Consider the following 27,779-nt stretch of genomic DNA (forward strand, 5'->3'; position numbering starts at 1 on the left):
CTGAATCCTCCTCTGAGAAGCTATCTGTAACCAGCAAGACATGCGCTTTGTCAGATAGCATTGTCTGCTCTGAAGACCTTGTTTCCAATTCAGATTTTTTCATGACCGTGCCGAATGGCTGATGCACACGAAGAGTAATTGAATGTACTAAAATTGTTGACAAATTTAACATGTAATAAAAAAATTACGGCATGATATAATTCACATATAAGATAACAGGCTAACCAGGGTGGCATTACAAAATTCACATATATGATGCCTAGCTAAACAAGATGGTATTGCATGATTCACATATACGATAAAGAAACTAAACAGATGGCATTGACACAAAGGATGTCTAAACTAAGCAGATGACATATTTGATGTATACAGTAAGCAATGGAAGGCACCTTATGCATCATATTACCAACATTAGCATGCCAAGTTAGAGCGAAGACCTCAGGGGGTAAATAGGAGTGGTCTTCTCCTTCTGAATCACCCTCACAGCAGTTATCTTCCTCTTGATTACGATCCAAAATGGGTGGAGGGGGGCTGCCTTTGAGCCCACCATGGAGCGACGTCTACATGAAATTTTGTTGCCACGGAAGGCTTGTCTCTTTTGCTCTACATGTTCAGTTCCGTTGTGTACAATAACTGACATGCATAGGAATAAAACATAGTGAGATTATGTAAGGAGTGCATGCACAAATCCAGAGTGATGGTAGCAAACTGTGGATAGACCCAAAACCAATGATGGCAGGTAGATAATAATAGCTTTAGCTAAAAAATACAGATAATGGCTCCTTTAATGTTTGTTTGCACTCAACATGAAACTCACAGTAGACACTCGAGATTAGCCAGATAGTAGACAGATAGTACTGATTGCTGCCCCAATATGTACCCCACAACCATTTAAAAACTCAAGTTTCAGCATTAGTTTGGACCTGACTCCGAGTCTAATAGGTGAACACGATGATAAAGCATCATGTCATCATATTAAGCGCTGCATAACGTAAGCAAACACGGAAGAGTGTGACCTCTCTTGCGGACCCGTGTAGTCCTCAAGGTCATCTACTCAGTTGATGATGGAAATCCAGTTGTTGTGGCTGCCGTCGGCGGGGAAGAAGATCTGAGGCGACGATAGGCAGTCTGGAGAGCGGATCCCTGCTGTGGTGAACCCTTCCGTCGTTGGAGCAGCTGAGCTGGGGCGGAACACAACGCAGTAGGAGCAAGACAAACCACACAAGGTTTTCTTTGACACATATCTATAACAGAAGTAATTGTGTAAGGGCTTGTTTGAATTTGAGGATTCTAACAATGCAGGGATAGGAAATAGACAGGAATATGATAGGAATGCACGTGCAAAACAGAGAATTTAAAAACACAGGATTTCTGCCAATCTAGGTGTTTGATTAACCAGAATTGGAAGATCACAGGATGCAAAGAAGCACGGTGATATTAAGTCAAACCACAAGTGTACAACCTCTTTGGCGAAGCCATGTTGATCTCAGCATGATTGGGTTGGTCGGTGAGGATGCTCCGGCTGACTTGCCTGTCCGAGGAGAAGAAGATCTTAGGCGTCTAGAGATGGAGTCCGGGGTACTGCTCCGCTGTGATGGAGGGTTTCGTGGTTGGAGCAGCTCCGGTGAGTTGTACGACACCGAGGCTAAAGCAGGACAAGAGAAACAACGTTAACTTGAGTGGAATTCTAATAGCATCTGCAATAGATGACGTAGAATACATAACCACAAAGTGGTAGATGTAAAATACATCAGCCGCTCATCTCTGAACTTAATTGTCGAAACTGAATTTAACTGTTGGAACTGAACTTAACTGTCGCAACTGAACGCACTAGTAGCATTAACAGCAGCGCGTGCGAGAGCCGGGGCAGCTGGTCGTGTAGCAGCATCTGGTGAGGCTACCCTGAGCCTCCAGCCACCACCGGCCAAACAGCCGCCCCTCGCCGCCGCGCCGGCCATCCCTCTAGGCCCCCCGTGCCAAGCTTTTTCTCCGGCGATCCCCACGCCACCGTCCAACCACCGCCGGCGACCACCTCCCCCACCCTGAACCCTAAGATAGATACTCGGGTACCTCTCCGGCGAGCCCCCCTCCCTGATGCGACTGAAGTGTAGCTAAATCAGAGCAGCATCGGAAGCAAGAGCAAGAGCGAGAGCAGCAGCAAGAGCGCGAGCAAGAGCAAGAGTAAGAGCAGACCAAGCAGGGGACTGAGAGCAAGAGCGGAGCAGCAACGAGAGCGAGAGCTAAAGCAGCAGCATCTCCTACTGATGTGGTCGTCGCCACCGAGGGAGTGACCCATGAAGGAAGTGGCCGGCGACGCCGTCGTGGATGGAGCCACGCCGTGTCGGCTCGGGACCGAGCGCCGGCAGCACCATGAGATCGAATCAACAAGAAAGTGCAGCGATTAGTGTACAACCTCTTTGGTGGCGCCGATTAGGCCTCAGCTTCATCCGAGGAAACAGTGATGGTGATGCTCTTCTGGTGGTGCAGGTGAAGAAGGCGGTGTGGGAATGGAGTGGCGCGAAAGATGAGGGGAACGTCGAGGCAGCTCCTTGGAGGTGGAGGACGGGGTGGCTGAACCGGCGGGACGATGAGGTCGACAACAGATCCTCATCTGATACGGTGGATGAGGGATGTCGAGGTGTTGTTGGGGACGACGTCGTCGGGGAAGAGGCTCCGGCTGGGTGGCGGACGGAGGAGGGTGTGGGGCTTCACGGGTTTTCGTGGCCTTGGTGTACGAATGAGTGGGCGGATGGGATGGGAGTGGGGAGCCATGGCTTAGGGACGCGCTTGTCCGAAATGTGGGGTAAGTTATGAAAGTACCCCCACCGATTTGACCTAGGCAGTTATTTCGGTTCAGGGGTATCACGGGAATTTAATGTGTCGGGATTTCACAGGAGGTGGGAGTTTTCGCGCGCGTTGTAATTTTGGAATAGCAAGGCGCGGGTTGAGATGGAGGGAGTTGTCGGAGCACAATGAGACAAAGATATATCTTAAATATTTCGGGGTAACAAGGCGGGGGTTGAAATTTCTGGACAAGCCTAACGTGTACTGTACCAAATCAATTCGTACTTCCGTCGACGGAAAAACAAAAAGAAATCAATTCGCATCACACAAGAGAGTCTAGTCTCGTGTACTGTACCTAATCAATTCACACTACAAATGTTATTCAAAACTTTGAATTAATGTTATGTTCAATTAAAATATTTCGCTACGTGTATAATGCATGCAACCTGCTACTCAAATGAATGTTTTAGTGCATTCCAAATGTATATACTACCGCTTCAATATGAACTAAATTTGGATTCGTTTCTCTATTTGAATAAGATCTATAATAATTATTTTTGTGAAGTCAAACCATTTGAATTCATTTCTCTATTTTAATAAGATCTACAATCATCATTATTGTCAAGTTAAACCATCGTTTGTGTATTATCTTCACAGCACACCACATGATTACTCTCAAGTTAGATATGAACTATGTGTACTATATGAACTCGAACTCGAGTTTTTGAATCCAGTTTATGTTGTTTTCAAATCACAGTACATTTCAAGCTCTAGCTAGATCTTCATAATATAAACCATGTCTCATATGTATATTGTGTTTATCACACAATGTATGGTGCCCCGCCCCCTATGCCTACAAGTATTTAGATGTGAGTTGCAAACACCACACATTACCACAAATTCAAATAAAATGTGAGATTGTTCGATATATAGTATTGTTTAGATTGTTCGATATTTAGTTGTAAGCTGCAAATGCTACACATTATCACAAATTCAAATAAAATGTGAATTGTTTGATGTATAGTATGGTTTAGATTGTTCGACATTTTGCTGTGAGTTGCAAATGCCATGCATTATCACATTATGGTATAACATATGCAAAACCACAACACGCGTATCACCACTATATTCATGCATGCATATGTTTATAACACTATGATCTCCTATTCAAATATATAAATCCACTTTCACATCAAAGTACAATATTTGTTAGTCTCTTACACCCACAGAATCCTCTAACATTTGTAGATAGCACTAACTTTCTCTCGTGCACGCACACTGGCACATGCCCTCCTCCCCCTCCCCCTCCTATGTATTCTATCCATCGCGCACATTCATTTTTTTCTTTAGGTCATTCTCCCACAGTCTCCACAACTCCTTTCCGACACACACTGATCGACAAACCTCTCCAGCGATGTCTGCCTACAACATACACACGCACCTTCCATCTCCTCCTTTCTGTGTCCATGCCTCGTGTCTCTCATACGGCCCCACACACATGTAAACTCTCGCCCCTCTTTTCATCAATCTCACAACCGCACACTCCTCCCCCTATCTAGCTAGTAGCTCGGCCTCTTGCACCACCTTCTAGCTCCATTCTCTCTGTCTATCCGTATCGCTTGGCCTTATTTGCCTCTAACAAATGGATGTACACCGACCGATCTCCCGCTATACATATAGCTAGCTAGGTCCTTCTAACTCGGTTTTCCCCATGCGTCGATCAATCTACCTCATTAGTTATGTCTCTCCCATCCTCCAACAAACAACAATTGATCTACAGATCTGGGTAGGTTTGGTTACCAAACACATGGTTCCCCTTCATCATCCATGCATGCGTCCCAACAAATCTATCACGCACAGGCACACACAGAAACACATCGCCACTCTTATTGATAATATTGCAGTTCTACCCTCAGTTTGTCTAGTAGGCCTCTCCCACCATCTTCAGGAAGCAACTCCATCACCCATCCAGCACTCTACCCCTCTCCCTCTATCTCTCTCCTCTCTCTCTCTCTGTCCCAACCTATTTCCCGTCCTTCAGTTATGTATGGATGTCAACCGCTCTCCCTCAAGACATAGCTGGGTCTCTCCTTCTCAACACATATACGAGTCGTTCTACCTCTCTAGTTAGGCCTTCGCCTCCCCCTCCCCCCCACCCCACACACACTGATACATCGAGTGCTCTAGTCATGTCTCCCCGCCACACACAAACTTGCCTTGTGCCCTTTGACATGCACACACACAACTTCGATGGCTCTCTTCATCGATCTCGCACCCACCCACTTGATCCTCTCTTTGACTCTATCGATATCTATGACCCCTCCCTCTCTTCTCGTGGATCGCCCCCTATATATATATGATATGGATAGGCCTCTATTTCACACACATTGCATGCAAAATTATGTTTGAGATGTCATCGACACATATTCCCACAAATACATTCACGAAATCACCCCCCCAAAGAAAAACACTCACAAACACACACACCATTTGTTTAGGTGTGTATCTCTCTCACACACACCCACGTAGGTGGGGGACATGCATGAAGAGAAGAGGTGCACGCACGGCGCATGTAATCCCATCTCTTTCCCAACCACACCCGCGCGGGTATATGGTGGAGCTCATTTCTGTACGAAAAGGCAGCCCACGTGGTAATTTGACACGTGTACTGGTTGTCCACTTAATGGAGGATCGTCTACCACGGGTGGACAAACAAATTGTGACTTGACGTGTTATGTTAAAAAGAGGAAAACCATGTGGGGCCTACCTTAGAGACAAGGTTCTATACACTCGAGATACTCTGTACGTATTACTTTTGATGTGTCCCGTCAACTCGCAGAACGAGGAGAAGCTTGCTTACTATGCCATCTCCCCCGCCCACAGGCACGGTGGCTCGCAGGCCGAGGTGAAGCTTGCTTAATACTACTCATTGTACCATATTGGTGTATTGGTCCCCATTGTATATTGTGTCAAATTTTGACTATCGATTAAACTAACAAAACGTTCGTGCATGTTACCAATAATTATATCATTTAAAACTATGTTGAAATACAAATCCAACAATATAATTTTTGTTGACATGCATTAACATTTTATTAGCTAAATATTTGGTAAAAATTTGGCACGAACTATAAAGGTGACCTATAAACCAGGACGGAGGTAGTAGTACTACGCCTTAGGCTAGTCATAGTGGGGAGTAACTTATACTAGTGGCATGTGTATGACACTAGTTTAAGTTACTACCTTCATAGTGCAAAGTAACATACTAGTAGTTTCATATGTGGCTTCATCTAATGACTTGTAGACTCATTTTGTCTTGGGAAGCGCTATGTTATAGTAACATATTTACGTTACCAGTTTTCATTAACTACATGCCACCTAAGCAAAAATTTCTCGAAGTGCGCTATGTTACTACCTAAGTTACTACCACTATGACAAGCCTTATGCCCGCTCCCTCGCCCACACGCACGGTGGCTCACAGGACGAGGAGAAAATTTTACCACACCCTCCGTTTACTCCTCGTCTCTACCTTGGTTAGAGAGATTATAATATTGTTTGGAATATATGTCCTTTAGTAGATTTCAATATGAACTACTAGTACATACTCCAAACACTGATGTATATAGACGTATTTTAAAGTGTAGATTCACTCAATTTGCTCCATATGTAGTCCATATTGGAACGGACGTAATAGTACGCACTCTCCTTCGCCCCTCGACCCTCGCCCACATGGTGGACATGCAACAATTCATTCGGTCTCATATAGCCAGAACGACATATACTGCAGTACTATTATTGCTCGACTTCCGGAAGAGGCGAAGAGCCAATCGCAAGGTTAAGTCTTTGGAGATGCCAAGCACAAGGTTTATAGGAGAACGAGTAGTAGGTGCCGCGTCATTTATAAATAAAGTTTTTTTCTTCAGTGGCACGTAAGCAATATAAATAGGTTCATATGGGGAGAAAAGGAAACTGCTCCACTATATACATAGGCAGGACGAGCCTACACGGTTGCTTGTTGGGGTTGCTCTCTTCACACTCTCTCGCACAAAATGACTATGGCCACATCTCTAACATCCCGGTGGATCACGCCCACCGGTGGAAGGGGTGGATGCTTAGTGTAGATGCGGTCGCTGTCGCTGATGGCAAAAACCCACTGTCGGCACGTCCCGATCAGGGGTCCCCGCCATTCTCTCTCACAAAGCCGGTGAGGTTGCCTTCGTCACTTGCTCACTTCCGCGACGTGGGCAGTTGCCGCCTCCCGCCGCCCTGCTCTAGGTTGAGCTATGTCCTGACATCCCTCAAGTACAACTCCCTTTATAGCCGGCTTGCACTACTGCTCCAACTACCCACATCACTCCATGTGGATATTTCTCTACTTCTTTGCCCCGCACATACCTCTATTGGCTTCTATGTATTGTATTTGTGATGAGTTTATGTCTCATCAACTAGTCCCAGTAATCTTATTCCAATCACGCTTCTTCAATTTCTTTGCCACAGGGATGCTCATCTCGATTTTGGTGAAACCGCACAAAATGATCCGATGGTCAAAGGGTTGCAAACTCCATTTCTTCGGAAGCTCCAACATTGCCACCAAATTAAAGCTCTACGTACTATATTTTGGTGAAACTGCATGGATCATTTTTCTTTAGCTTTCTCTGTTCCAAAATAAGTGTCAACTTTAGTAGTAGTACAAAGTTTGCATAAAGTTGAGACACTTATTTTGGAACGGAGGGAGTACATATTGGCTATGATATGTTAATCATTGAGATGCAATACCATGCATGTTAGTCTCATTTGTATTTGATGAAATGTTGCAACGGGCAACCTTGGACTCAAGATACATGAAACAGAAGATGGAAGCTTCATAGCATTGTACAAATTTATCTAGCTGATAAATTACAGTACGTACTATACTAGTAGTAGTACTATGTAAAGAGTTAGGTGTCGCACGGTGTCCAGAAAATTTGGTGATGATGTGAGGTGGGCCATGTAATCACTGAGCCTACGTGTTTCCACTGCCCTCTCACTCCTCCTCTGTAAGAATGGAGAAAATTGTAATCTACTAGTACCTCCTTTCGCCAAAAGCGTGGGACATCCAGCAGTCCTACCACGTCAGTAATAATGACCAATGAGTCATCAAATCACATAGACCCAGCAGTAAGTTGGACAGATGAAGCAACCATCACTCTTGAACCTGCTTCTCTCTTCAACGCAGGCGCCAGTGAGTGGTCGCGTCCGAGGGAGTCCTAGACTAAGGGGTCCTTGGGTGTCTGATCTATTGGATATGGGACGGACTGTTGGGCCATAAGGATGCAAAGACGGAAGACTCTTCCCGTGTCCGGATAGGACTCCCCTTGGCGTGGAAGGCAGGCTTGGCGACCAACTATGAAGATTCCTTTCTCTGTAACCGACCTTGTGTAACCCTAGATCCCTCCTTTGTCTATATAAACCGGAGGGCTAGGTCCGTAGATAGCCCAAAAAAATCATAGCCAGACTAGACTTTTAGGGTTTAGCCATTACGATCTCGTGGTAGATCAACTCTTGTAATACTCATATTCATCAAGATCAATCAAGCAGGAAGTAGAGTATTACCTCCACAGAGAGGGCCCAAACCTGGGTAAACATTGTGTCCCCCGTCTCCTGTTACCATCGATTCTAGACGCACAGTTTGGGACCCCCTACCCGAGATCCGCCGGTTTTGACACCGACATTGGTGCTTTCATTGAGAATTCCACTTTGCCATCCTCAAAAGGTTTTATGGATCCTTCAATCATCTACAATGGTGCTATCCAAGGAGAAGTCTTCCTTCCCAGACAGATCTTCATGTTCGGCGGCTTCGCACTGCGGGCGAACTCGCTTGGCCATCTGGAGCAGATCGAAAGCTACGCCCCTGGCCACCAGGTCAGATTTGGAAGACTAAACTACGTCGTGGATATCCGTGGAGACTTGATCTTCGACGGATTCAAGACCACGACAGCCGCTCCCAGACGCCAGATGAATGTGACTTAGATCTGCCATCGGGCCATACCCAGGAAATCGCACCTGAAACCACTTTGGCCTTAGATCCGGAGCAGGTCGCACCATCCGAGGTCAGGAAGCTCAACCCCACCATGGAGGCCGCAAACTGCACGGCGTTGGAGCCGCACATAGACTTAACTTCAAGTAATATCTGTGTCTCTGAAGCTACGGACTCGTTTCCAGTTCTAAGTTCTGAACTATGTGCATCCGCGCATGTTGAACATGATCGGTCATCGATCACCGAATTCCGCGCCACGGACATCTTCCGGCACTCACCCCTGGGAGATGTGCTAAACTCGTTAAGAGCACTATCTTTAGCGGGAGGCTCGCAGCCGGACTATGTCCGGCTCGAACCTGAGGCTGATGATGGAGAATTTCACTTCCCACCCACCGCCGAATTCGTAGCCACTGTCGAAGACTTAACTGACATGCTCGATTATGGCTCTGACAACATCGACGGTATGGACGACGATGCTGGAGAAGAGAAGGGCCAGAACCCGCCGTTCACCGGACGCTGGACGTCCACTTCCTCATATGATGTATATATGGTGGATGCACTAAAGGGCAATAGTGGCGATGACAAGGAAGATCCAGCTGAGGATAAACCTTCCGAGATAAAATCAAAGCACTGACATCAGCAGCGCCGCTCTAAGTCACGCCGTAGTAAAGACATCAACACCGGCACAGGAGAAGATAACACTTCGGAAGGTGCCGAAGAAAATGAAGACCCCGTTGATGTAGCTACTAAACAGGATGAACGGGAAGATGGGCAGGTTAGCCCTGGTAAACAGGCCATGCACAAAGAGTCAGAGAAAGGCAGTTATCTTCCGCTATTCGAGGACGAGGCGAGCCTCGACACTGAGGATTTCATCGTGCCCGAGGAACCTCTTGAGCAGGAGTGCTTAAAGCGCCAGCTAATAGCCACTGCAAGGGGCTTGAAGAAGAAGCAGCAGCACCTTCAAGCTGACCAAGATCTACTCAACGATAAGTGGACCGATGTCCTAGAAGCCGAAGAATACGGCCTCAAGCGCCCGGCCAAAAGCTACCCGAAGAGCAAATTACTACCTCAGTTGGATGAAGAGGTGCCAGAACACATACCACCATCGCGCAATGCGGCGGACCGACCACCACGTGGTCAGGACAAAGCGGCAACTCAAGCCGAAAACCAGCCCGCCCCGCCTCATCGCAAAGGCAGAGGTAAATCAGCTCACCGTCATACATATGACCTTCGACATGACCTGAATAATAAAGCAGGACATACCAGATCGATCTATGGATCCCGAGGATGTGCCCCGACACGCGACGACGGTAATCTATTCAGACATGACAAACCTAGTCATGTGCGGGCCGAAAGCCGCAGACGGACTCCATCAGAGCTAAGTGGCGATACGGCCCGATATAGAGGTACCGCACACCCTCGTTGCTTCACCGACGAAGTCATGGAACAAGAATTCCCAGAAAGGTTCAAACCCGTGAATATAGAATCATACGATGGAACCATAGACCCCACGGTATGGATTGAAGACTTCATTCTCCACATTCATATGGCCTGCGGCGATGACCTTCATGCCATGAAATACCTCCCCCTAAAACTCAAAGGACCATCCCGGCACTGGTTGAACAGCCTGCCTGAAAATTCCATCGGCAGCTGGGAGTACTTGGAAGAAGAATTCCTTGATTACTTCCAAGGTACATATGTTCAACCTACGGACGTGGACGACTTAAGTCATTAGTCCAACAGCCCGGAGAGTCCGCCAGGAAATTCTAGACTAATCTTAACTAAAAAGAACCAGATCGTTGACTGTCCGGATGCCGAAGCCTTAGTGGCCTTTAAACACAGCATCCGCGACGAATGGCTTCCCCGCCACCTCGGCCAAGAGAAGCCAAAGTCCATGGCGGCCCTAACTTCACTCATGACCCGCTTTTCCGCGGGCGAGGATAGTTGGCCGGCCCGTAGCAAAAATAACGCAAGTAACGCCAACACCCCTTAAGCTAAAAAGAGCAATGACAAGTTTCGACGCAACAGATACAAGCGTCGAAACAACAATGATAACACCGAGGATACGGCAGTCAATGCCGGATTCAGTGGCTCTAAGTCCGGTCAGTGGAAGAAGTCGTTCAAAAAGAACAATTCGGGCGCATCTAGCTTGGACCGCATGCTTGATCGTCCGTGCCAGATTCATGGCACCCCAGACAAACCACCCAATCATACCAACAGAGATTGTTGGGTTTTCAAATAGGCCGGCAAGTTAAATGCTGAAAACAAGGATAAGGGATCGCAAAGCGAAGACGACGATGAGGAACCCCGGCCGCCGAACACAAGGGGACAGAAGAAGTTTCCCCCTCAGGTTAAAACGGTGAACATGATATATGCTACCCACATCCCCAAAAGGGAGTGCAAGCATGCGCTTAGGGACGTCTATGCGATAGAGCCAGTCACCCCAAAATTTAATCCATGGTCGTCATGCCCGATCACTTTTGATCGCCGGGATCATCCAACCAGTATCCGTCACGGCGGCTCAGCCGCACTGGTCCTGTACCCAATAATTGATGGGTTCCACCTGACGCGAGTCCTGATGGACGGTGGCAGCAACCTCAACTTGCTCTATCAGGATACAATGCGCAAAATGGGCATTAACCCATCGCGGATCAAGCCCACAAAGACTACCTTTAAAGGAGTCATACCAGGCATAAAGGCCCACTTCACGGGCTCAATCACATAAGAGGTTGTCTTCAGATCTCCGGACAACATCCGAAATGAGGAGTTAATCTTCGATATCATTCCCTTTCGCAGTGGCTACCACGCACTACTCAGATGAACCGCATTTGCTTGATTCAATGCGGTGCCACACTATGCTTATCTCAAGCTCAAGATGCCCGGACCATGCGGCGTCACAACAGTAAATGGAAACACGGAATGCTCCCTCTGTATCGAGGAGCACACCACTACCTTAGCGGCAGAGGTACAGGGCGGCCTTTTCAGGCAGAAACTCAATTCGGCGGCCGATCCCCCGGACACTGTCAGGAGAGTCCGAACTATTCCGCAGAAGGACAACTCGGCTCGTCAGGAGCTCGACTAGCAATTTAGCCTCCGTCCCAGTCCCGACCAAGTGGCGGCAACTGTGTCGCGCAGACATAATTACGCACTAAAAATACCATGGGCAAGGGTTGAGGCATAACCAGCTTGTGTTCCGCAATACAGCTCGACCTCTCCGGACACACACAATTTCACTATTTCCTTTTTCTTTTTTACAGGCGTTTTCTGGCGGCTTGACCATCGATTCTTTTCGAAGGATAAAAATACCAAGGCGACAAGAGGAATAGACGTACAGGGGAATCTTTAGGTGGTCTCTTTAACAATCCCTCTACCTATTTTCAGGACCCACACGCCGCTCTCCCTTGGTTAACGCATAGTAAATAGCCTTCTGCTTATCGCATTACTTGTATAAATACGCTTTAATGCACTAAGGAAATTATAATAGAAGCAGTCTGTGGCCCAATGTTTTAGGCTCTAGCTTACCACTTGTTCTTCTTTTTTCTTCCTTTTTGTCTTTTCTTTTTCTGGTAACTCTATCAGGTAACACCCGTACACTCTAGTGCGTTTCAATTCGCCAGGGGCTTCATACCGCCCCACAGCATGGCAACAAAAGTCCGAACACTTTTACAAGTAAAGTTTGGCACCCCGAATTTAGCACTATATGCATTGGCTCCAAATCATGTCTTTGGTCAATAGTTAGGTTGTCTGGCTCATGTGCTTACTACCTTACGTTCCGCTATATTGGCTAGGGTAGTAAAGGGAGAACTACTGCGATTGTGCCCTAGTTTACCCAAGTGATCACCTCAATAGAGAAAGCCAAAAACTGACTACAATGATGCGGCGAGAGCCGGTCAGCTCTCCGGAGGTCTCAAATACTGAGAGATTTTTTCTGCATTACGCAAGGGATTGGTACTTACCCAATCAAGTGTTTATAGCATCCTAGTCCAGATACTTGGGGCTGCGCCTATATTTCTATCTGTCAAACTCCTATGGCTAAGTGAGGGTGCTAAAGCCGCATAGTCTGATTGCCTGGTTCGTCGCGCTAAACACCTCCTTTAAGGACCAAACAATTGGATCAAGAGTGTTTAGATTACATCCCGAACACCCCCGTATTTCCTACGTGGGGGCAAAAGCCGACGACTGGCCAACTCTCAGGTTTCACATAACACGCTCGCACAGGAGGAGAATTTTTTTAACTAAACATTATATTACATAACGATTTTGTTTCATCATACAGGGCAAAGACAACATGATTCTATTCATTCGAAAATAGTGTCTTGCGCACATTGCATTGCTACAATGCGCGACCCCTCTAGGACGTCTGCAAAATACCGCTTAGGCGTGCGGAGCTCCTTGCCCTCTGGCGGCGCCTCGGTCGTCAGCTTGATGGCGTCCATCTTTGCCGACCATATCTTGATGCGGGGCGAAGGACATGTGCGCACCTTCAATGCAGGCCGATCGCTTGATGACGTCCAGCCGAGGACAGGCGTTCACCAGCCGCTTCACGGGTCCAAAGTAGCTGCTGGGCATAGCTTCGGCTGGCCACATCCGGATTATCCAATCCTTCATGGCTAGTTCGGCCACCCTATGCAGCTCCACTAGCTATTTTAGCTGATCGGTGAAGGGCAGAAGATGCTCTGGCACAAGATACTGTGACCAGAACAACTTCTCCGCCGAGCTCCCTTCTTCGGCTCGGAAGAACTCCGCGGTGTTGGACACACTACATGGCAGATCTTCAAATGCCCCTGGAGAACTCCGAATCCGGGTTAGTAGGAGATATTTCTTCTTCACATGCTTGCTTTGCATACTAAATGCCTTACCCGCTCCGATCTTCTTGGCCTCCTGGATCTCCTGGAGGGCACCCTGGGCTTCAACCCGGGCCGCTTCCGTGCTTTGGCGAGTCATCGAGAGTTCGGCCTCTCGAGCCGCAACATCTCCCTCCAAGGCCTCATACTTCTTGATAGCATCTTGGAGCTCTTGCTGGATCTTGTTCAGACTGGCCTTAAGCTTTTTACAAACAGCCTGCTCCTCGACAGCTTTTCCCTCGGCTTTGGCCAGGGCCTTTTTCAGGGCCTCAACCTCGGTCGTCGCCCCTACACATATCATGAAACTACGGTCAGTATATACCATTTATTATTTCCGAATACATAGCGAGTCACTACATACCTTGCTTGTCCTCCAGCTGCTTCCTCGCCTGGCCGAGCTCTTCTTCGGCCCGCTCCAGTTTCTGCCATAGTCCGGAGACTTCGGCAGTCTGAGAGGTCGTGGCCAACAGCGACGCCTGCTTATTCAAATCAAACACAGTTTGGTTAGCTTCCTTTGAAATTTAATTGATCCTCTGTCCGGCTTTTCTTTCCGAACACGAGACAATGTATCAGGGGCTACTATCTATATTGGGATTTTCTTGGTTAAATGCTACTTACCTCAAAACCTGTCAGCAAGCCGCTGTAGGCTTTGGTCAGTCCCCTCTTAATGGACTGAACCTTCCCAATCACCGTACCCACAAGGATACAGTGTTCTCCCACAATGGAAGCGCCTCATAGCGCTTCCAATAGATTATCCGGCGCCTCTAGTTGGACATGGTCGCAGGCGGGATGGGCACGCCTCCTTCTCTTGAAGGAGGCTACTTATCGGACTCCAGGGTCATATGGGTCTCCGGATCCGTGCTCAGAGGGGGGACGAATTGAGTGTGACCCCCACCGTCAGTCTCCATGGGGGCCAGCTCCCCCATGTGTCCGGCGGCCGAGGTGTCGCCTTCCGGCGCCACCTTGACGGCCCCCCGAACCTCTCGCTGGCCTAGAAAGATCTTTTTGGACAACACCTCATCGTCTCCCTTGGCCTTCGGAGAGTAAGCGGCCGGCGGTGTCTCGCTGGCCATCTCCTTTGAGTCCAACGAGCCTCATGATGAGGATCGCTGGGAGCTGTCGTGGGCCGGACTGCAATGAAATAATTAAACCATATAAAATACCATAAGGTGGAAAGGCCGGATAATTGGACGTGTACCAGTTCTTAGCACTCATGATGCGCCCAGGGGCTTATTTCGGGGGTGTCGCTCTGGACTGCTGTCGACATCCCATGCGGAGCTACCCACGAGTGGGCCTTTCCCCTTCTTGGGCGCCTCCGCCTCCAGAATTGTGGAGGCCGCCCTCTTCTTCCTCCCCCATCAGGGGGAGAATCACTTTCGTCCTCCTCCTCATCATCGTCGTCTTTGGCGGTGGAGGAGTGGGTCTTGTATTCGGACATCGCGTCCAAAGCGCCCTTGCGGCGGGGCCACTCTGGACAACCTTGGACTTCCCCTTGTCCTTCTTCTCTGACTCCTTATAGGGCGCCAGCACGAGCATCTTCGCTAAACGCGGGATGACTGGTTCTTCAGGCAGCGGAGCCGGACACTCGATCCACTTCGCCCTCTTCATCCACTCCTGAAGAATCAATGATAATAAAAGCTTAGATATCATCCTTGAAATAAGCAAGTAGGGGATGCATTAAAACTAACAAACCTCGTTGGCGAGGTGGTTAATGTCGTGCCCGTGGTCCGAATCTATGGCCGGCGGTGTCTCGTTGCCCTTGAAGAGCAACTTCCAAGCATCTTCGTGAGTAGTTTCAAAGAGACTCTTCAGGGTATGGTGCTTCTTCGGATTGAACTCCCATAGAGGGCGGCTTCGTCTTTGGCATGGGAGAATCCGGTGAACTAGCATCACCTGGATTACATCGACAAGTGATATCTTTGTCCACCTTGCTTTGAACGCGCGTCTGCAGTGCTATCAACTCATCTGATGAACACCAATTCGGGCTCTTCTCGACCCAAGAGGTGAGTCGCATGGGAGCGCCGAAGTTGAATTCGGTAGCTGCGGCCAAGGTGGCGCCACGGGGTTCGGTGATGTAGAACCACTGTTTCTGCCATTCCTTTACAGTCTCCACAACAGTGCCTTTTGGCCAGGAGACATTGGTCGGCTTGCTCACCATGGCGCCTCCACACTCTGCATGCTAGCCATCCACTACCTTCGGCTTCACGTTTAAGACCTTGAGCCACAGCCCGAAGTGGGGTTGGATGCGGAGGAAGGCCTCACACACAACGATGAACGCCGAGATGTTGAGGAAGGAGTTCGGAGATAGATCATGGAAGTCTAGCCCGTAATAGAACATCAGCCCGCGAACAAAGGGGTGGAGTGGAAACACTAGCCTGCGGAGGAAATGAGGGATGAATACCACCCTCTCACTGGGCTTCGGTATGGGGACGACTTGCCCTTGGGCTGGAAGACGTTGGGCTATTTCCTTCGCCAGGTACCCGGCCGCCCAAAGCTTGGTAATGTCCTTCTCCTTGACGGAGGAGGCCACCCACTTTCCTTGACCTCCGGATCCGGACAAGGTTGAGTGCTTGCTCGAGTGGGAAAAATATGAGAACTTGGGCACTGGAGATCAAGAGTGGAAGGGCAGAGGAAGAGAGAAGGCGTGGGAGAAGAAGGGAGAATCCTTATCCCCTTATAAAGGCAGTGAATATCGAACGCCTCCCCACTCGCCCTAAAACTCGCCTATTCCCAAGGGCTGTGTAAACGACACGGTTGGGTTACCCATGCCCGTATTGATGAAAATCCTGCAATAAGGGGACACGATCTCTGCTTTGACAAGACATGCCAATGGAAACTGCATCTCGAAGCATGGAACAGCGGACAAAAAAGGTTTGATATGGTGACCGAATAGACATGATGTCATCATGCAAAAAGTTGTCAGCGGATGGGACTCATGAAATATTATATTCCCTGCAGTTGTGTGTGGTACTTGTGTTGCAGATCTGGACACCTTCGTTTTATCCAAAGACTATCTTGGAGTATTCGGGAAGTGGAACCCGCCTTGCAATGCCTAAGACACTCTGCGTGCCGGACACATCGTCATTGAAGCCTGGTTCAGGGGCTACTGAGGGAGTCCTGGACTAAGGGGTCCTCGGGTGTCCGATCTATTGGATATGGGCCGGACTGATGGGCCGTAAGGATGCAAAGACCGAAGACTCCACCCGTGTCCGGATTGGACTCCCCTTGGTGTGGAAGGCAAGCTTGGCGACCAACTATGAAGATTCCTTTCTCTGTAACCGACCTTGTGTAACCCTAGATCCCTCGTGTGTCTTTATAAAACGGAGGGCTAGGTCCGTAGATAGCCCCGAATAGTCATAGCCAGACTAGACTTTTAGGGTTTAGCCATTACGATCTTGTGGTAGATCAACTCTTTTAATACTCATATTCATCAAGATCAATCAAGCAGGAAGTAGGGTATTACCTCCACAGAGAGGCCCCGAACCTGGGTAAACATTGTGTCCCCCGTCTCCTGTTACCATCAATCCTAGACGCACAGTTTGGGACCCCCTACCCGAGATCCGCCGGTTTTGACACCGACAGCGTCCGCTCCGGCCGGGCATGAATGCGACACCGATTCTTTGGAGCGGCACTAACCGTTTCAGGCATGAAGCATGCACAGGCGATGGAGGTGCTTTGGGTGGGCTAGGCTGGTCAGGAGCGGGCGTGACAGCGGTCCGCCTGTCCTGACCGGACGCTCGGAAGAGGATGCACCGACTCTCATGACTAAATCGTACACTACACACCTTCGCTCTATAGGAGTAGGTCGATGTGTCGCTCTCTCTAACACACACATGTTGTTAAACACACACGCACACGCACACGCACACACAGGTTCGTAGAATAGGAATATCATGCGAGTTACTTAGGGAGCGTTTGGATCCTTAGCAAGAACTGTTTATAGCCTATCCGGGAAATGTTAGGCGTTTGGAACTAAGCAATGTAACCAAACACTTACTCTACCTTGTTATCTCCCCCAAAAACCCAATACATGGAGCGCAACTATGCATTGATCAGTCAAGAATTCAAAGTCGGCTTGCGTGCAAGTTAATACGTGGCCCTGCATGGTAGCTAAAACGATTGTTGGGATTAATTGTTGCATTTAGAGACAGAAATCAGGGCTTTGATTGGAGGAAGGACCGGTCAAGTTTCTCCTTCTCCTCCAATCTGCTTGCACCTTGGTCCCGCCGCACCTACTAATGTGACTGATTACACCTAGACGGATGGAGTAGTACAAGATATGGTGGCACACTGACTTAGGTCGAATACAAGTGCCCAAAATTGTGTGAATGTTATAATAAGGATTCACTTAAAATAGTACGTGAGCGAACAGAGGGATCAATTGGACAGTGTTCATGAGCAGTAGCGAGATGCGTGAGGTAAGATATACCGCTGGTACTTTTAATTTTTCTTATTAATTTGTTTGTTTCACCCTCTGACTGGTGGGACCCAACGTACTACGTGGAGAGAGAGGTAAGGTGACTAAGGCTGCATTATTTTTGTACTACCAAAACTGCTTTAAATCCCAAAAGACCATACCAACAAAGCCACATGACACGATTATGATTTAAATCCCAATGACTCGCACACAAAAAAAACACGGCATGCTTGTCACACGAATGCATGAATGTATAATAGGTTATTTTTCTCTCGTTGAACACAACAGGAGGGTGTTGTAGCAGGTTAGCCTGGTCGCTCGTCAAACTTGAGGTCTCAGGTTGGATAACTACACTTGAGCATAATTTTGTTTTTGTTTGATTTCTTTCTTCCACCCAATGACAGGTAGGCCCTGCATGACAGAGAGAGTATGTGATCTAGGGCGGTGCCAGGAGGATTCTATGAGTGGTCAAAATGGATGGATACAGATCTGTACGATCTCGTAGTGACCGTATAATCACCTCATCACGTATATGCTGCAGCCTCGGCGCTTGTTTTCTAGGGTTTGCACTCTTCACACTTTCTCTCCAGTATATATATACACGCTGGAGCCTCAGCGCTTATAGTTGCTCTCTTCACACTCTCTCACCCTCTCCAGATCCAAGCAGACTTCGTTGGCCTCTCTCTTTCTCCCCTCACTGCTGGTCAAAGAGCCGGCTTGATCTGTCAGCCGGTAAGGGAAGGAGGCTTAACGCTGTCACCGGCGGCGAGGGAGGGAATCCACCACTGGCGCAACTGTTTTCTTTCACCCAGCGGCGGCGTGGGAGGGCCTCCGATCCCTTCTTCCTCGCTGTCATATGTAGTGTGGGCCGAACGGCCTCCAGTCTCCCACCGAACCACACCCCATGAACCTTACGGTATAATTTACTTATTCCACATGCATTGCTCTAGCTGCATGTGGGCTTTTTCCGCTTCTACACTTGAATCTAGGTGTTGGATCAAACAGGAAAGTAGTGGGGAAAGTTGTATAGCATGAATCTAGGACGTGGTTCAAAGAGGAAAAGAATGGGGGAAAGTAGTGGGGAAAGTTGCATAGCATGAATCTAGGACGTGGTTCAAAAAGGAAAGGAAGGTGTGAAAGTAGTGGGGAAAGTTGTATAGCATGAATCTAAAACGTGGTTCAAAGAGGAAAGGAATGGTGGAACGTAGTGGGGAAAGTTGTATATCATGAATCTAGTACTAGTACAGACTGGCTATCCAGCACCTACGTTGGTCGAAAATGGAAAACAATGACAAATGCAGTACGTATGTCTGTAATGAACTAATCTTTTTGTTTTGGGGGACAAGGCTGTAGAGTTTGAGCATGACTAGATTTGTTCTGTTCACATAGGGAAAGGTGTCTAAAGATAACAAAACTGGGACCAGCAAAAATATGCTCCTTGGTTGTTTGTTCTTTGTTTCAACAGATTGTGCATCACCCCTTCATACATCGGTAGATGCACATGGTGCTGGTGCGTCCACTGTCCCGTGCAACTCTTTAGCTGTTGTTAATCTAATGCCCTGTTTGGTTAAAAAGTCCCTAGTCCCTACCTGCTTGGTTCCAGGGACTAAACATGGACTAGAGGTTATTAAATAGATGCTAAAAGACCATGTTACCCCTAGTAATGAACTAATAGAGACAATGTGCGATGCGGGGCAGGGGAAACTATTGCAAAAAGTCCCAAAAAGACTCTCCCTCGGTGTCTTCTTTCTTTAGTCCCAAATGCCCACTTTTAGTCCCTACAAGTCCCTCCTGTTTGGTTTAGATGGGACCGACAAGGACTTTTTTTAGTCCCTACACCAAAAAGTCCCTGTAAACAAACACCCTCTAATAATTCCGCTGGAAAATTGATGCAATGACACAGTTAAATGTAAATTACATGTTTAACGAATTTTATTGTTAATATAATCTCTTTGTTAATATTAATCAATGCCACCGTTTGAGAAATGCTACTGTCTTGCTTTCATTACCATTTAGATACGTTAGATGCTTCTTTTTGTTGGCTTCTGTGTCATCCACCGTTATTGACCACTAGTTGTTTCCTTTGCACCTCTGTGTAAACAGGGTTATCTACTTCACCTCATTGCTATTGTGACCTTTTGTTGCACTACACAAAACACTTTTCTTTTAAGAGTGTTTTGTGTAGTTCAACCAAAATGTCACACCGACAATGTTGCTTGATTGCTTGATCTTAGTGGAATTGCACAAGAGGAGACCTTACTTCCTATCCGTGTTGGCAAATTTGGTTCAAATCTTCTTCTTGTGAGTTGTTTGAATTCCGCATCATGTGTGGTCAGTACTAGCTTTCTTTCACATGATTGTACAATGTGCTTTCATATGTTGTGCTACTTGTAAGGTAATGTTGCTTGATTTTAGTGAACTTCACAAATGGAGACAAGACTTCCAATCTGTATGTGCACCGTAATATCCCTTTGAGGTAAGATAAGGATATTTCACAACTGTTGGCCTGTATTTTGCCACTTTCATCAGAAAATTAATGTCGTTGTTTAGTGCTATACTTGTGCTCCCTAATTTACATGCCAAATCTTACATTGAAGGTGAAGTTTGTGTATTATTGAACCAAGTGATGAAGGGGAAGAACAAGCGGAAGAAAAACAAAAATCAACTCTCGTTGCTGTAATGAAGCACTGGAACTATGATGAAACAAGTAATGATATAGTTTTGCATCTTAATTTATTGCTATGGCTGGAACGAACAATTGTTTTGCCACTGATTTGATGCCACTCTTAATGTAATATGTAATTATCTCTACTTGTGCAAACATGGATCTTCTTTGAAGATACCATATAATTTAGTGAAACTGCACAAGAAGATGTTGGAAACATTAAACTAATCGAGGAGTATATAGTAAGCATGGCAACTACAGTAGATAACAACAAATGATTCCGGAGAAGTGCTTGATCTGTATGCTCTACACAATAAGCCTCCTGACAAAGGTTGGTACTCTCCCATGGATTTCATCCATATGACTGTGCCGATGACTTGAGTCACATAACCCAACAGCCAGGGGAATCAGCCAGGAAATTCTGGACTCGGTTCCTACCTGAAAAGAACCAAATCATCGACTGTCCAGATGCCGAGGCCTTAGCGGCATTTAAGCATAACATCCGCGACGAGTGCCTCGCCCGACACCTCGGCCAAGAAAAGCCGAAGTCCATGGCAGCCCTCACGACACTCATGACCCGCTTTTGTGCGGGCAAGGATAGCTGGCTGGCTCGCAGCAACAACACTTCAAGAAACCCTGGCAAATTAGATGCCAAAGATAGCAACGGCAGGCCACATCGCAACAGACACAAGCGCCGCAACAACAGCGACAACGCCGAAGACATGACAGTTAATGCCGGATTCAGCGGCTCTAAATCCGGTCAGCGGAAAAAGCCGTTCAAAAGAAGCAATCCGGGCCCGTCCAACTTGGACCGCATACTCGATCATTCGTGTCAAATTTACGAAACCCCCGATAAACCAACCAACCACACCAACAAAGAATGCTGGGCGTTTAAACATGCCGGCAAGTTAAATGCCGAAAACAAGGAAAAGGGGCTGCATAGCGACGACGAGGAGGAGCCCCGGCCGCCGAACATAGGAGGACAGAAGAAATTTCCTCCCCAAGTGAAAATGGTAAACATGATATACGCAACCCATATTCCCAAGCGGGAACGGAAGCATGCACCGAGGGACGTCTATGCGATGGAGCCAGTCGCCCCAAAGTTCAACCCATGGTCTTCTTGTCCGATCACCTTCGATCGCAGGGACCACCCCACCGGTATCCATCATGGCGGTTTTGCCACATTGGTCCTTGACCCCATCATCGACGGATTTCACCTCACTTGAGTCCTTATGGACGGTGGCAGCATCCTAAACCTGCTCTATCAGGATACAGTACGTAAAATGGGCATAGACCCCTCGAGGACCAAACCCACCAAAACCACCTTTAAAGGTGTCATCCCAGGTGTAGAGGCTTGTTGCACGGGCTCAATCACACTGGAAGTGGTCATCGGATCACCGGACAACTTCCGAAGCGAGGAGTTAATCTTCGACATCGTCCCCTTCCGCAGTGGCTATCACACACTACTCGGATGAACCACATTTGCCAGATTCAATGCGGTACCGCATTATGCATACCTCAAGCTCAAAATGCCTGGACCTCGCGGGGTTATAACAGTTAATGGAAACATAGAACGCTCGCTCCGCACGGAGGAGCACACTGCGGCCCTCGCAGTAGAAGCACAAAGCAGCCATATGAGGCAAACCACCAATTCAACGAAAAAGACCTCGGACACCTTCAAGCGAGTCCGGAGTACCCTGCAAGAGGATCGCCATGCATGTTTAGAGCTCGCCTGGCAATTCGGCCTCCATCCCAGTCCCAGTCAAGAGGTGAAATTTGTGCCGTGCGTACATAATTATGTACTCAAGATACCATGGGCATAGGCGGAGGCACGACCATGGCACGACCCACAATGCGGCTCAACCGCTTCAGGATCCATATACCTTTTACATTTTCTTCCTTTTGGACCCCTGTCCTCTGAAGGCCCTCTCCAATCGTGTGATTATCGGATCCGTCACGGGAAGGAAGCACCAAGGAAGAAAGAAGCTTTGACGTATAAGGGAATCCTCATGTGGTCTCTGATAACGATCAATATACCTATTTTGCATACCCACACGAAGCTTGACCCCGGATAGGACATGTCAAATAGTCCTATCTTTTACTTATTGCACTACATGTATGCATACGCTTTGACGTATCATTTAAATAACAATGCACAACATTAGCTCATTATTGCATTCCTTTATCTTTTTTCCAATCTTCTTACTTACGACAACTTGCACCCGTACATTCTGATACAACCAGTGCGCTAGGGGCTTCAGTTACCCCATAACACGACATGAAAAGTCTGAACACTTTCGACAGTGCGGCACCCTGAACTTATAGCATTATATGCATCAGCTCCGAATCATGTCTTGGGTCAATAGTTGGGTTTGCCCGGCTCCCATGTTTTGGTACCGTACGTTCCGCTATATCGTCTAAGGTAGCACTGGGAGAACTACTGCGATTGTGTCCCGGTTCTTCTGGACGAGCACCTCAGTAGAGAAAGCCGAAAACTGACTGTCATGATGCGGCGAGAGCTGGTCGCTGATCGAGAGGTCTCAAATCCATAAAGATTTTTTCCGCTTCAGGCGAGGAGTCGGCCTTGTCCGATTTAGGCGTACATAGCGCCCCAAGTTCTTCCTTCCGAATACTAGGGGCTTCGCCAAAATTTAAAATTGTAGACTTCTATGGCTAAGTGAGAGTGATAAAGCCTTATAGTCTGATTGCCTCATTCGTTGTGCTGAACACCTCCTTCGAAGGACCCAAAACTAGGATAAAGAGTGATCAGGTTTATCCCGAACACCTCAGTACTAGTTACATGGGGGCAGAAGCCGACGACTGGCCAACTCTCACATTTTATAATCGGCCGCACATAAGGTAATATTTTAAATTAACGAGCGTTACATAGCGCACATGAACTCGTTTCATATCACAGGATCAAAGAGTACATTCATTCAAATATCACATCCTTAGCACATTCATCTTCCACAGGGCGAGCACCCTTCAGGACACTGTCATAATACTTTTCGGGGTGGCGATGCTCCTTGCCCTCCGGTGGACCCTCCTTCACCAGCTTTTCGGCGTCCATCTTCGCCCAGTGCACTTCTACCCGGGCAAAAGCCCTGGGCGCACCGTCAATGCAGGCGGACCACTTTATGACTTCAAGCCGGGGGCAGGCGTTTACAAGCCGCCTTACTAGGCCGAAATAGCTGCCGGGAAGGGGCTCGCCTTGTGAAGCTCGACCAGCTACTTCAACTGGTCGCTCAAGGGCATCGGATGTTTGGTCACAGTATACTGAGACCAGAATAACTTCTCTGTCGAGTTCCCTTCCTCGGCCCGGTAGAACTCCGCGGCATCCGACACACTGCGGGGTAGATCGGCGAACGCTCCTGGAGAGCTCCGAATTCGGGTAAGTAAAAGGAAAGTTTCCTTCACATGCTTGCTTTGCATAAAGAATTCCTTACCCGCCGCTATCTTCCTGACCACCTCAATTTCCTGGAGGGCCTTTTGGGCTTCGGCCTTAGCATTTTGTGCATTCTTGAGGGTCTTTGCAAGCTCGGACCCTTGCGTCTTAGAGTCACGCTCCAAGGAGTCATACTTCTTGACAAACTCCTGCAGCTCTTGCTGAACCTCGCCGACTCGGGCCTCTTGCTTCTCGCGCTCGGCGTGCTCCTCGGCCGCTTCTCCTTCGGCCTTGGACAGCGCCTTCTTCAGGGTCGCCACCTCGGTCGTGGCCCCTAGCAAAATTCATGACGATCCCGTGATCTAACAACCAGTTTCCTCTTTCTTTATCAATAAAAAGATGAGGTATCACTTACCTTTGTTCTCTTCGAGCTACCTCTTGGTAAGGCCGAGCTCTTTCTCGGACCGCTCAAGGTCCCGCTTCAGTGCGTAGACCTCTGCCGTGTGAGCAGCAGCAGCCAGCAGTGAAGCTTGCTTATTCACATAGACATATTCTGATTAGACTCGTGTGATTATTATTTGATCCTCTGTTCGGCCTTTCTTCCAAACACCAAATAGAGTATCAGGGGCTACTTTCTATGCTGTAACATTTTCTCACAATTTGATTACTTACCTCAAAGCCTGTTAGGAGGCTGGCAGAGGCTTCAGTCAGTCCGCGTTTGGCGGACTGAATCTTCTTGACCACCGCACTCATGATAGTGCGGTGCTCTTCATCAATGGAAGCGCCGCGAAGCGCTTCCAGCAAATTGTCTGATGCCCCTGGATGGGCAGAGGCCATCGGCACAGACTTGCTGCACCCGGCTTTAGAGCCCATGGGAGTCTTGCCCCTCGTGCGCCCAGCGTCCGGAATGTCGCCTTGGGGCGCTTCCGGAACTGTCTCCCCTTGGTTCAGTACCCTCTGAGATAGCACCTCGACGTCATCAGTAGGGCGGGGGGAGGAGGCGGTCGGGAGTGAATCCCTGTTCATCTCCGATGGGCCGAAAGACTCATCCGAAGAGGATTCATCGATACGGGCTTTGGAGGGGCTGCATGATCATGTTTAGCATGATAAAAAGAAATAAAATAAAACATACCAAGAGCTATTATGGTATTCGGATACTTACAACTTCACCAGGGGCTTGTCCCTGGGAAACCACTCCTCGTCGCTAAAAGCGGTCGCCGTGGAGCAGTCCGGAAGGAGAGTCCTTCCCTTCTTGGACCCTTCGGCTTCCCCTAACAGGGTGACCTTCCTTTTCTTGTCTCCCCTGGCTGGGGGGAGAACTTTCCTGTTCCTCCTCCTCGTTTTCGTGGGAGGAGGGCGCCTCGGTGTTATCGGACAATGATTCCAATACGACCTTGCGCCGGAGACCGTTCCTGGTCCCCGTGGCCTTCTTCTTGGCCTTCTTCTCCAGCGCCTCATAGGGCGCCGAAACTAGCATCTCCGTTAAGAGAGAACTTGCTGGATCCTCGGGCAGTGGGGCCGAATAATCGATCCGCTCCGCTGTCGCGACCCATTCTTGTTAAATGGCGTGGAGGCTTAGATCCCCCACATGATTATACTAGGGAAAGAAACATCTTATGAGATATAAGAAGCTTACCGGATTGGCAGGGCACTTTGCACTGAGTCTGCGATCCTCGGTAAGGGGAGGAGGTACCTCGGCGGACTTGAACAGCACACTCCAGATATCCTGGTGTGTCGTGTCGAAGAGCTCTCGCAGTGTCTGGTGGTTGACCGGGTCGAACTCGCACATATTGAATGCCTGTCTTTGACACGGGAGGATCCGGCGGAACAACATGACCTGGACCACGTTGACAAGCTTGATTTTTTTGCTTATCATGTTTTTAACACAGTTCTGGAGTCCGGTCAGCTCCACCGATGAACCCCAGGATAGGCCCTTCTCTTTCCAGGAGGTGAGCCGCGTGGGGATGCCGGATCGAAATTCAGGGGCCGCTACCCAGTTGGTGTCACGCAGCTCGGTGATATAGAACCACCCCGATTGCCACCCCTTCATTGTCTCCACATAGGAGCCTTTGAGCAGGTGACGTTGGGCATTTTTCCTACCATGGCTCCTTCGCACTCCACTTGTTGGCCGACCACCACCTTCGGTTTAACATTGAAGGTCTTTAGCCACAGACCGAAGTGGGGCTTGATGCGGAGGAAGGCCTCACACACGACGATAAATGCCGAGATGTTGCGGATGAAATTGTGGGCCAGATCATGGAAGTCCAGCCCGTAGTAGAACATGAGCCCACGAACAAATGGGTGGAGGGGAAATCCCATCCCGTGGACGAAATTGGTAAGGAATACAACCCTTTCGTGGGATTCGGGGGTAGGGACGATCTGCCCCTCGTCTCGGAGCCGGTGCGCGATGTCTGCGGCCAGGTATCTGGCTTGCCGGAGCTTCATAATGTTCTCCTCCATAACGGAGGAGACCATCCACTTGCCTCCCGCTCCGGACATGTTTGGAGTGGTTTTACGGAGAAAATGCGAACTTGGGCGCTGGAGTTCAAGTGTGCAAGAATGGATGGGCAGGGAAGAAGAAAGCGTGGGTGAAAAGGAGGAGTCCTTATCCCTTTATAAGGGCGGGAGAAGCTATGCGCCTCCCCACCTGCCTGGTAAGCTCGCTTATTCCCCAATCATCATAATTGATGGCGCGGTTGGGTTACCCACACCCGTATTGATGAGAATCCCGTGATAAGGGGACACGATCTCTGCTATGACAAGACGTGCCAAGAAAACCGCCTCGCAATACGTGTAGTAGCTAGTTGAGAAAAAACGGTTCGAATAATGACCGGGCCATGGCGTGATGTCACGTTATGAAAAGTTGTCAGCAGATTAGATTTGTGGAAATATTATACTCTGTACGGTGGTATGTGGAATTTGTTTTGCAGAGCCGGACACAATCCTTGTGTTCAAACTCTTCTATGGAGTATTCGGAGAAGGAACCCTCCTTGCAATGCCGAAGATAATCTGCACGCCGGACTCTTCATTATTGAAGCCTGGTTGAGGGCCTACTGAGTGAGTCCTCGATTAGGGGGTCCTCGGAGGGCTGGACTATATACTTTGGTCAGACTGTTAGACTATGAAGATACAATATTGAACACTTCGTCCCGTGTCCAGGTGGGACTCTCCTTTGCGTGGAAGGCAAGCTTGGCAGTTTGGATAAGTAGATCTCCTCCCTTGTAACCGACTCTGTGTAACCCTAGCCCCCTCCGGTGTCTATATAAACCGGAGGGTTTAGTCCATAGGACAACAACAATCACAATCTTAGGCTAGCTTCTAGGGTTTAGCCTCTATGATCTCGTGGTAGATCAACTCTTGTAATACTCATATCATCAAGATCAATCAAGCAAGACGTAGGGTATTACCTCCATTGAGAGGGCCCGAACCCCCGCCTCCTGTTACCATCTGTCGTAGATGAAAAGTTCGGGACCCCCTACCGGAGATCCACCGGTTTTGACACCGACAGCCGCAGCCGCTGCCACCTGCATGAGGTACAGCCAGTGCTCGAGGCAGCCCTCGCGGGCGGAGTGGTACGAGTCGAGCAACACCTCCTCCTCTGCCCGCTTCGTGGCGATCTGCTCCTCCGCCTGCAGGTGCTCCCGGAGGAGATGGTGGTTGTAGGCGGC

Source organism: Triticum dicoccoides, chromosome 7A, assembly GCF_002162155.2.
Source record: "Triticum dicoccoides isolate Atlit2015 ecotype Zavitan chromosome 7A, WEW_v2.0, whole genome shotgun sequence".
Taxonomy (NCBI): Eukaryota; Viridiplantae; Streptophyta; class Magnoliopsida; order Poales; family Poaceae; genus Triticum; species Triticum dicoccoides.